General features: G+C 41.1%; 1 protein-coding gene across 6 annotated transcripts in view; it reads right to left on the reverse strand.

Moving 5' to 3' along the window:
- Positions 1-12,278, reverse strand: part of FOXP1 (forkhead box P1) — a 616,998-nt gene that overhangs the window by 439,872 nt on the left and 164,848 nt on the right. Inside the window, exon 4 of one of the 6 annotated variants that reach the window (XM_043443248.1) lies at positions 2,534-2,691. The exons of the other annotated variants lie outside the window; for them this stretch is intronic. The gene's annotated coding sequence lies outside the window, so the exon portion shown is untranslated. The remainder of the gene's footprint in view (positions 1-2,533; positions 2,692-12,278) is intronic. 6 annotated transcript variants of the gene reach the window in all.

Genomic DNA, 12,278 nt, shown 5'->3' on the forward strand with positions numbered 1-12,278 from the left:
TATGTCCTATTAGAATCAATTAACTTGGGTCCTGTTTAATCCATAAGGAGTAAGTCACCAGTCACCTAGGTGTTCATATAAGAATTCTCAGTCTCTGCACACTTCTGGAGCTTTGAGCCCACTTCCCTGGCAGCCTGTATACATCCATTCTCATGTTACCGGGTGGTTTAAGACCTCTGTTGAGACCCTCTGCTTGATCACTGTCCTCTTCTTCCCAGTCAGAAAAGAGGTGGTCAGGCAGGGGTGCTCACAGCTGCCAACAACCCCCTTCCGACAGCGACAGCCAACGCGCGGCAGAGGCCCCCAGCGCCAGGCAGCAGAGCGCAGGGTCTGACAACAGCTCAACTATCAAAACCTTTCTTCAGGGGGGCTGGTGGCTTGAAGACTTCCCATTTGCAACAGGCAGAGATTTCTACATAGGGCTGCCAAGCAGAAAAGAAGTATTCTGGAGACAATTCATACTCAACTCAATTTAACTGTTTAGCCCATGTTGAGGGATATCAGAAATGAAATGGTGTGAGAGGGTTTCTGATGCCTTTATATCCCCCTTAACTGAAAAGGATGGTTTTTTTTTTTTTAAGTAATAATCCAGCAAGTTGAAAACCAGCTAATCAGGCTTTCACAGAACTGTCACCATATGTGCATTCACAAGGGTTTTACATAAACATTTTGCTATGAATGTCCAGCAAGAAATTGTGGATTTCAGAAGACTTTTCCTCAAGAAAATATAATTTCCTGTGGATTGATCCCAACAGCTGGTAATGGTGTTGCAAAGTAAATTTGAAGCATATAGCATCTGATGCTTTGACTAATGAGGAACCTTTTCAGTAAGACTTTAAAACAGTTAAAGGATGTTTTACTCTGACATGATGTAACAGCTACCCATTTTCAAATCATAAAGGCAATTCTTTTTATCTGCTCTAAATGGGTAACCAAAGACAGGGAGACCAGTTCTTATCCTCTCATAATCACTGCACAGTAGAACATACAGAAACTCGGTTTCTAATATCTATGATAAGACTACAGCCCACTAAAAATAAACCACACATTTGGCTACAAAAGGATGTATCTCAGAGGCAGAATCACTGAACAAATCTTTCAGGCTCCATTCCATGTTGACTGAATCTTTGGAACCAGAAGTGCCACGTTTACATTATCTGGCACCTTCTCGTTTAATACAGATTGACACTGATATTCCCCAGAGAAATGGGTGACAGTTCAATCAGGAAGAAATATGTCATATTTATATATACATATTATATATGTAAGATTGATATAAATGGGAGGCTTTATTTATGAGTGGGTTCTCATCACAGGGCCTTTGCACTTGCTGCTATCCTCCTGAAATGCCCTTCCCCTAAGCTTCTGCATGGCTCCCTCGGGTCTCATTGTCTTTTTCTTCCTTAAAGTAAAAACCATACATCCTTCACTCACACACCCCATTTCCTGGCCCGGAAGGAGTTTCTCTCTATCACTTACCACCGTGAAACACACACTTAATTTGGTTTCTGTCTCCTCTACTAGGATGAAAGCACCCTAAGACCAGGGAATGGTTCTGTCCACAGCTGTATACCCAATGTGTGAGACAGGACCTGGAATGTAACTGACACTGATAAATTTACTGAGGGAACAAATGAATAAGCGAATGAATGAGTGAATGTGCCAATACAACAGCCTAAATGTTGCCTTCAGCAGGCACTAGGCCAAGAAGCACATTAATCTATAGTAGTACAATTATATTAGGCTCGTCTATCATTCCAATGAAAAGGGGCTGAGTCTGAACTAATTTCCTTTAAAAAAAAAAGGTGGGGGGGAGGAGGGACGATTTCAGGCTAATATGAAACAAGCAATAGGAAAAACTAAAACAAAAGCCTTGAAAAGGCAGTATGGCCCAGCAGTTGGGTACCTTAACTCTGGGGTCAAGCTGCCTGGGTTCAAGTCTCAGTTTCTCTGGTAAAAAGCTACGTGGTTTCAGCAAGAAATCTCACCTCTCTAGGCCTCAACTTCCATGGCTATAAAAGATGGTCAATGACAGGGCTTCACCACTCAAGAGTTTTAGTGAGGATACAACAGGGACTTAAAGTAAGCACCATGCCAGGCACATAATGCTAATTATTCCTATAAGTGATTTTCCATTTCAAAAATTCAAATAATTAACAGCCTTGAAAGGAGATCTGGAGATACTGTTGATACTTTTTTCCTACTTCATTTTTCACAATTTTTTAAAAAAAACGTGAAAAGTTTGTTTCTCTGAGATAGTTACAGCATTTATAAATTTTAGGGTGGATTATTATTTTTACGTTTCAAAATTTTTTTTGGATTTCAAGAAATTACAATATGCTTCCTGGTGTAACTTCTTTTTTTCCCCCCTGATGTTACTTTACTCATTAGAGGCACAGCCTTCTTCATTCAACCAAAGGTGCATCTTTGTTGTTGTGTACCCCAAAATTAATCTGTGTTCATAAAACTGCCCTTACACTGAATCAATGTTCTGCATATACGCCCAGAAGAATTATCAAATAAATGCCCAAACCTGCTGTAACACATTTTAAAACATTTCTCCAAATGCAGACATTTATGCTTCTTGAGTCTTTGAGGAATGCATCATGGAAAAATTCAGGACTTCAACTAGAGTCTGCTTCATTCCTCGAAACCTGACTTTTCCAAAGCTGAACTACACATCGCTGCCCTCTGCAAAAAAAAAAAAAAAAAGCAATAAATGTATTTTTCCCAGAACAAACATCTTTGATACGGTTTTTCTCAAGAAAGACTGGTACCTTGTCTATTTTTCTCACCCACTGCTAATGTTGAAAGTCAACTGAGGGATACTAATTCTTACCATGCACAGCTTCACACGAGTACCAGGTAGGATGACCAGCCTTTTACTCCAAGAGATGCAGTGTTGAGGGCATGTCTTAGAGGCTCTATGGTTTGATGCATGGAAGATGTAATAGAAGTGGTGTGTTACTGGACAGATACCACATGATGCAAAATAATTCTTTAAATTCACATAGACTAAGTACAGGTGCTTACATTATGACAGAAACAGTGTACAGGATTTCTACAAATCTGTAACTCCTCACCCCACTTGCTTACAGCTTATGAATCCACCCCAGGTCCCCCTGCAGAGGAGACACCTCTGTCCAGGAATTACAGGAGAGACTGAATGACCTTTTTCCTGTGTTTTCTGACTGCCTGATGCTGACACGTGGCAGGCAAAGCCTCTCACAGAGAATGACACAGGAAACAAGCATGCATCCATGTCTGCTCCGGTGTGGATGACCAAACGAGCACCGGCCTGTGAGTGAGGGAAACCTCAGTTCCGATTCCGCCTCACCACTCACAGTTGTGATCCAGGGCAAGTCACTCAATCTCTTTTGATTTGTCATGGATAATCTGAGGGAGGGAAGAACAGGGGTCGAAATATCCACCTCACTGATTAAGAGTAGGATCACATTCATCAGAATGCCCAACACTGACTGATATATAAAGCCCCAAACTCTCAAAACTGACCATGAATGTTCTTATTCCTATAGAAAATGGAAGTGCTTCAATACAGAGCGGTCAGTCTCTTGCCCTGATGGCGCCTGTCTCCTCCTATCATCTTGGAAACAACCTGTCATGCCTGGACTAATGGTTCTTAGTCCTGTTTGGCAATCAATTCAAATGCCTAGGAAAAGGAGAGGGGCAGGCAGTGTGGCTTGCAGGGTATGGAGCTGTCCAGACTTGATCCTTGCACCTGGGCACCCTTAGGAAAGTTATTTAATGGCCCAAAGTATCAAATGCCTTGCCTGAAACTCCATGAGGGTTCTAAATAACTACCTCCCAGACTATCTTTCACAGTAAAGTCACAAGATCTACACAGTCAGGGTAAAGGCAGATTTATAGGGCTAAAATGTCTGTCATACTCCCCACTCTGGTCATAGGGACACCAATGTTTTGTCTGTCGTGTTCTTAACACAATGAACATGTTAAGGGGGTAAAAGAAGATGCCCCTAGAGTCAAAGTGAGCCTAGACCAAGGATTGAAAGATAAGGCAAAAGGTAATCACACATGGAGCACAAGAAAGTCCAGCTACCCCAAAAGTGAATGTTAACCAAGACAGATGTCACTCCGAATCCTTCAAAATGAAGCAACCGAGTCTTCTCTTTGAGTAAAGAATAGAAAGAAATGACACAGGAATAAAAGGTGGGTCTCACACAGGGGTTGTGAGTGACCCCACCCCTCCTCCACCTTCGGATTCAGCACCTGGGCACCATGGCAACCAACTCACAGCATACACAAATTTTAAAGAAGAAAGAAAATGGAGAACAAACACATTTGGGGTTAAACATGTTTGACTAATTAAAAATATTGTCCTGCTTAATATAGGCAAACTGACTGGAAATTAATGTGCCACCTGTCCACACATTTAGTAAGAGTAAAAACTTAAGACAGAAATTTCAATAGGTGCTTTATCTCCTGATGGATAGGAAAGGCTGCCCAAATTCAAAACGCCTCCCCCCTCCCCACCCCTCCCCCACACACATACATACCCTAAATATCCAAGCAATAAGGAACTGGCTAAAAAAAATTGGCAATACACCCATATGAGATAATGCTGGGGGCTGCCACTAAAATGTGAAGTCATATATCTGTATTAAGGATATAGCAAGAGGTCCACTCTCTATATACTACACCTTTACTATTTGTTTAATTTCTGTCTTCTCATCCCTCAATGGATTTTATCCCCCTCAACAATTTTTAATGAAAATAAAACTTTAACTTTGTCAGAAAAGTTAAGAAAGACAATTCATGTAACAGTCATATACCAGCTCCAAGATGCTACATATTAACAATTTCCTCAGCTTGGTTTACCATACATCTTTAGTCATCTATTGTATCTTAGATATTCTAAAGGGAAAAGATCAACTACCAAAGCACAGGCACAATACTATCTCACTTTTGAAAATATATATGGGTGTGTGCACTCACATGCCTAGAAAACACAATGGAAGGAAATACCACAAAATGTTACTATTAACAATCTACTCTTTTTTTCTCATTGCCTACCACACATGCCTTTATGTTCTCTTCTCTTCCTCTCCCCGCTGCCCCCCCCTTTTTTTGAGCAACATTTATTCCTTGTGAAATAAACAGATATGTAATTAAAGTAAAGAAACAAGGATGAGAAGAGGGCAAACAGCTAAGGAAGGAGGCAGGGAAGAAAGGAAATACTCCAAGTCATGATCATATCCCTCCATCAACAGCGGTAGCTCTGTGAAAAGCCAAGTGCCTAACTCCTGAGCAGAAATGCTGACCAAGAAGGCCAAAAAATGTCAACAGAGAAGGAACCCAACTGCCATTCCTGATGGCCATCCAAGGTTTTTCATAAGCAGACTAGCTACTTTTCAGATAGAGTTTTAGAACAATTTCCAGTTACCCCCTTGCGACTATCAGCGGGAAGTGATGGGGACTTCCTGACCCCAGGCTCCCGTGGGCACCTGCTGTCACACACAACCCACTACCCCAGTTTTACAACACAGAAGTTAAACAGACCCCACTGTTGGCCTCCATGCCGTCTGTGGACTTTCTTATCAGGAAGCACTTGGGCAGCATCTACCCGGGGCCCCGCCCTCGGCTCTGGAAAGGCAGGAACATCCCAGACACAGGACTGTCCACCTCTGCAGCACATCCTATGCCCCAGACACCACTTTATGTTGTCCCCACTCCTATATCTTTCTGCCAATGCATTTGTCTGTCAATTTAAGGACTCACTGGGTAAGATTTAAGGTCTAATTTCCATTTATTAAAAGAGTGGGACAAATGAAGGGGCATTTCCTCTGCCCCAAAGACTATTCTGACAGCAGCTTTTGGAGAGAACCTTCTAGACACACTCTAGCCCTCTGATGAAGGTCAAAAGAGGAAGTCACAAGAAGGCCCAGGAGAACAAAAGGAGAATTTGAAGGCCTGGGTTTCAAATGCACCTCTTTAGAGTCTTGCTTGTAAAGACTGAATATCCCTATGACAACAGCATGGATAAGGGATAATAAAATAGTCACAGAGCACACAAGATAAAAATGATGCCTGAGATCAGACATTCTAAGTTTTAAACAGTAGTGGCTGATGGAGCAGAAAAGTCTAATAATACCATGCATTAGTCTTCAAATCCTGCATCTGGCTTCACGTTAATAATCTACTGTCAAGTTTTAATTCAGAATGCTCTACTCTCCTGGTACTTTCTCATTGTTCTTGTTACTCATTAAAAAAATAAAAGGTACTGCCAAAATATACTATGTTCACATACTATGAGAATTCCAGATATTTGGAAATACGGCCTTAAGTTTTCATTCATAGCTTAAGTCATTTGTACCAGCACCTTCTCCTCTCACTCTCAAAACACACATATACACATGTATTCTAAAGATTAGCACTCCAGGCCACAGAAGTAGGTTTGTAATCAGAAATAAGCATACTATACCACTCCCCCCACCAGACATTCAAAAGACACACGTGTATTTCAAAGCTCTGAGAAAGAAGCCAAGCGTGGCCCTAACTGGTCTGTCTACAGAAAGTTTTTATTTACTCCGTAATCACCTGATTTCATAAAATCTCATGAAAAATCATGAGGATCCCAGTGAACTTTTAAAAAGTGAGTATCCTTAATCAGGATAATACCTTTTCAATTTGTAAATTGTGAGTATAATTTTAAGTCTTATTGATAACAAAGAATGTTTCAAGCATCAATGAAACTTTGCAGGATGTATACATAAAAAGTTTTCTGAACCTGAGTCTTTGATGTAAGAGTCAGTATTTATACAAATAAAACTTAGAATGTCAGAGCCAGAAGGAAACTTAGTTATCATGTAATTCAATTCTCTCATTTCACACATAAGGACACTGAGCAATGTTAAGTGGCTTATGCATGATTGTGGGGCCATGAATGATCCCAGAACACCAAGTGAAGAGCCATAGACAAAGAGAGAGAGATGGAGAAGGTGGGGGGCAGGCATTATTAGGAAAACAGTGGTCAGAGAAAAACTCAAAGATTAGGGGTTTTTTTCCCCCCCATTACAGGCATTAGTAACTAATGCTGAGGTCTTTGACTGTAAAATAATCATGACCGCAAACTGCCCTTAACCCAAAACATAGACTCACACCCCCTCAACAATACAGAAACTCAGCCCTGTAACAAAAAGACAACTTTAGAAAACTGATAACATAAACCACTTAAAGAGCAACCACTTAGTTTATAGTAAACCATTTGGTTTGGTTTTAAAATAGGACTTCAAAAGGGCTCAAAATAATCAAAACTTTAGATTATAGCATGTTTCAAAATAGAAAAAACAGACCAACTACTATAGCCATTTACCCAAGTAGTATTTACAAAGTATCTACTTCGTTCTAGGCATTGTGTTTAGAGACCAGAATACAGTAAATAGTACCCAGAAAGTTATATTCTTGCCTGTGGGAACTGGTAAGAAGACTAGCATTAATCACTATAGAAACAAAGATACATTAGAAACTATACTGGGATGCCACACAAGCAAGTTAAATGGGGCCAGGAGAAAGTTTAAGGCGGGGGTTGGCAAAGGCAAAGAAATCAAGGAATGATTCCTTCAGAATTCTACAATTGAGCAGGGAGCTTAAGGACAGGTGAAGAAAGTAGGGAAAACCACTAGACCATTCAGGTATGACCTAAATCAAATCCCTTATGATTATACAGTGGAAGTGAGAAATAGATTTAAGGGGCTAGATCTGATAGACTGATGAACTATGGATGGAGGGTTGTGACACTGTATAGAAGACAGGGATCAAGACCATCCCCAAGGAAGAGAAATGCAAAAAAGCAAAATGGCTCTCTGAGGAGGCCTTACAAATAGCTGTGAAAAGAAGAGAAGCCAAAAGCAAAGGAGAAAAGGAAAGATATACCCATTTGAATGCAGAGTTCCAAAGAATAGCAAGGAGAGATAAAAACGCCTTCCTCAGTGATCAGTGCAAAGAAATAGAAGAAAACAACAGAATGGGAAAGACTAGAGATCTCTTTAAGAAAGTAGATACACCAAGGGAACATTTCATGCAAAGATGGGTTCAATAAAGGACAGAAATGGTATGGACCTAACAGAAGCAGAAGATATTAAGAAGAGGTGGCAAGAATACCCAGAAGAACTATACAAAAATGATATTCACGACCCAGATAATCACAATGGTGTGATCACTCACCTAGAGCCAGACATCCTGGAATGTGAAGTCAAGCGGGCCTTAGGAAGCATCACTATGAACAAAGCTAGTGGAGGTGATGGAATTCCAGTTGAGCTATTTCAAATCCTAAACGATGATGCTGTAAAAATGCTGCACTCAATATGACAGCAAATTTGTAAAACTCAGCAGTGGCCACAGGACTGGAAAAGGTCAGTTTTCATTCCAATCCCAAAGAGAGGTAATGCCAAAGAATGATCAAACTACCACAAAATTGCACTCATCTCACACGCTAGCAAAGTAGTGCTCAAATTTCCCCAAGCCAGGCTTCAGCAATATGTGAACCGTGAACTTCCAGATGTTCAAGCTGGACTTAGAAAAGGCAGAGGAACCAGAAATCAAATTGCCAACATCCACTGGATCATTGAAAAAGCAAGAGAGTTCCAGAAAAACATCTATTTCTGCTTTATTGACTATGCCAAAGCCTTTGACTGCGTAGCTCACAATAAACTGTGGAAAATTCTGAAAGAGATGGGAATACCAGACCACCCGATCTGCCTCTTGAGAAATCTGTATGCAGTCAGGAAGTAACAGAACTGGACATGGAACAACAGACTGGTTCCAAATAGGAAAAGGAGTACATCAAGGCTATATATTGTCATCCTGCTTATTTAACTTATATGCAGAGTAAATCATGAGAAACGCTGGGCTGGAGGAAGCACAAGCTGGAATCAAGATTGCCAGGAGAAATATCAATAACATCAGATATACAGATGACACCACATTTATGGCAGAAAGCAAAGAAGAACTAAAGAGCCTCTTGATGAAAGTGAAAGAGAGTGAAAAAGTTGGTTTAAAGCTCAACATTCAGAAAACTAACATCATGGCATCCGGTCCCATCACTTCATGGCAAGTAGATGGGGAAACAGTGGCTGATTTTATTTTGGGGGGCTCCAAAATCACTGCAGATGGTGACTGGAGCCATGAAATTAAAAGGCCCTTACTCCTTGGAAGGAAAGTTATGACCAACCTAGAAAGCATATCAAAAAGCAGAGACATTACTTTGCCAACAAAGGTCCATCTTGTCAAGGCTATGGTTTTTCCAGTAGTCATGTATGGATGTGAGAGTTGAACTGTAAAGAAAGCTGAGCACCGAAGAATTGATGCTTTTGAACTGTGGTGTTGGAGAAGACTCTTGAGCTGTAAGGAGATCCAACCAGCCCATCTTAAAGGAGACCAGTCCTGGGTGTTCACTGGAAGGACTGATGCTGAAGCTGAAACTTCAGTAATACTTTGGCCACCTGATGTGAAGAGCTGACTCATTGGAAAAAACTGTGATGCTGGGAAAGATTGAGAGCAGGAGGAGAAGGGGATGACAGAGGATGAGATGCTTGGATGGCATCACCGACTCGACGACAGATGTGAGTCTGGGTAAACTCTGGGAGCTGGTGATGGACAGGGAGGCCTGGCGTGCTGCAGTCGATGGGGTCACAAAGAGTCTGACACGACTGAGCGACTGAACTGAAGAAGAGAGGGAGGTACACAATAGGTAGAAGGAACAGAATGTGCAGAGACTCTGCGGCACCAAGGATCAGAGAAACGACATAACCAGAGTGGTTGCAGCAGCAAAAGGGGATGGCGGTAGGGCAGCACAAAATGAGAAGAGAGGGGATTCATACTAGAAAGACTGGACAGATTTTGTGATAGCATTGTGTCTTGATCATAAGGGTAGTGGTGGGAGACCAATGAAGGGGCTTCAGTTTGGTGAACAGGTGAGTGGGACAAAACCATAACTGCATTTTGAAAAGATCACTCACGCTGTTGAACAGAGGTCAGACTGCAGGCGTGCTGGTCATCTATAACAAAACTGTCCAACCTCATTCACTGGATTCACAATATATACGAAAATTAGAGCAGGTTCTAAAAAGTGCCCAAAGCAATTCTTCAAATACATGTAACAGACACACACAAGACACACATCCTGAGGGCGGGTACAGTGGTCCACAGGATGCAAATCAACATTGCTGAGTCCCAAGCCAACCCACTATGGAATTTACAGATGGTTTATCCTGGCATCTGTTTCACACTGGCTGGGTTCCATCATTATTGATTCTAGACTTCCAATTATCTCTGTATCTGATCTTATGGACTATGAGGGGTAAGACTCGACACCAATACCAAAACCATAAACCACTGCAAACATCTTCCTAAAAATGAGTACTGTGCTTCTGGATTGTGCCCCCCCCCCTCTTTTTTTGCTATGTAGGAAAATTGTGGATTTCATACAAGATTATAACACCAACACTTACCTTTCTAAAAACCACATGAAGCACCTTGTGATATATTATTTTTTCACATGGGAGGCAATCTCAAAGAATTAAATTTCCACCTTTTCAGAGGCAAAAATTCATGAAATTTTATGTGGAGCTAATTTTTTTTTTTCATCCAAGGGACAGGAAACAGTTAACTTGTCACTTCATTTTTCTCTACAAATGGGGACAGGCGCCTTAGCTGGCCCTGTACTAGCACAAGTTTGGACAGAGCTGAGGTTGTTGGGTTTAATTTGGCCAAATAAAGGAACTCTCAACTCAACGAGCATTTGGTCCGTGTAGTCAATTCACTTCATATTACAGATCGAGGACACCAGCAGTACTGTTTAGAAAAACTGGCAATGCTGTTTAGACAAACAGCCTCGAGAAGACAGACTGGATAGGAAATGTGGTCTGTTGCACTGTTATCCTAGGATTTTTTTTTTCCCCTTCTTCCTTCCCTCATGAGTGCTTTTCATGTAATTTTTACTCATGAAGTTGCCAGTGTTAATTTCTACAGGCCAAATTTGGCTCACGTATTTCTTGCCAACTCCGCAGTCAAATTCTCTATGCCTGTGTGTGTGTGTGTGTGTGTGTGTTTCCACTGAATTGCACCTAAAGCCAAAGAGATTTCTGTGACCAGAGACTCAGAAGAATGCAGGCAGCATTGCACTTGAGTATCTCTAATGACAAAATCTGTCTCTATTAGCAAAAACAATCCAACTCTCCAAGCTGGCACAAGGCTCAACTCAGCAAGATGCATGGATCCCCACAGAACCTTTACAAGGATGTGACAGAGCATCCATAGAAAGGCAATTTGCATATTCTCCTGCACAGGAAAATGAAACACAGCAAAGGGTAAGCAGCATTTTTTCTTGAATTTTCCTTCTTGGGCTCAATAACTTAAAGGCACCATTCATTTTAGGGAGCTGGGTTCAAATGACAGGGACAGAAAACAGCAATGTGTTTCCATCTTGTGTTTTATGTAACATGCAAATTTGATGCTTCTTTTTTTATTATTATTTTGAAGTGATAAAAAAGTTCAATTCTCTCCTCCACTCAAAAGACCAAATACAAAAGGAATTATTAACTGTCAGAACCACATTTTCTCATGCCTCCCTTGGATCCCAAATCCATGGATAACATGAATACTCTCAACCAGAAGATTAATTTGGGGCAACCACAATCTTATTATTTTATTCCAGTTATTCACTCAAGGCTAATTTCAATGAAGGATGAAGAAAACATCTATGAAATCAGTTCTATATATATTTAAAAGGTTAATGTAAGAACTGAAGAATCAGAAGTCAATGACAGATACATCAGGGAAAAGGGAAAACCATATCCCAAATTACAGCTTATACCCTTGTGGCAGAACCATGAAGAAAAAAATCTAAAGTGGAGGTTTAAGACGTTTTAGGTCCTGGGTAAGACCAGTCTGACCTCATTCAAGGTTGTAGCTAACACACCTGCTTATCAAAAGGTAAGAGAGAAACTGGCTTTCCAGTGACCCTGTTCCTCCCACCAGCCGTGTTCTCAGGGCAGTGACCTTTACAGACTGGTCTCTCACTCGCCACATCATTTGCAAACTGATTTGGAGGTTTCTGGTCTAACTCAGTGCTTCCCCAAGTGTGCTGAGTGCCCTGGGTGGTACGTGGGATGGCTTTAGGTGGCAAATGGAGATATACTATGCCTGCATTCACACACACACACACACACACACAGACACACACACACACTTAATAATCAGGTATTTAATTTTGCCTTTTTATTTCCTTCAGGGTTCACCAT

Source organism: Cervus canadensis, chromosome 22 (assembly GCF_019320065.1).
Source record: "Cervus canadensis isolate Bull #8, Minnesota chromosome 22, ASM1932006v1, whole genome shotgun sequence".
NCBI classification, from domain to species: Eukaryota; Metazoa; Chordata; class Mammalia; order Artiodactyla; family Cervidae; genus Cervus; species Cervus canadensis.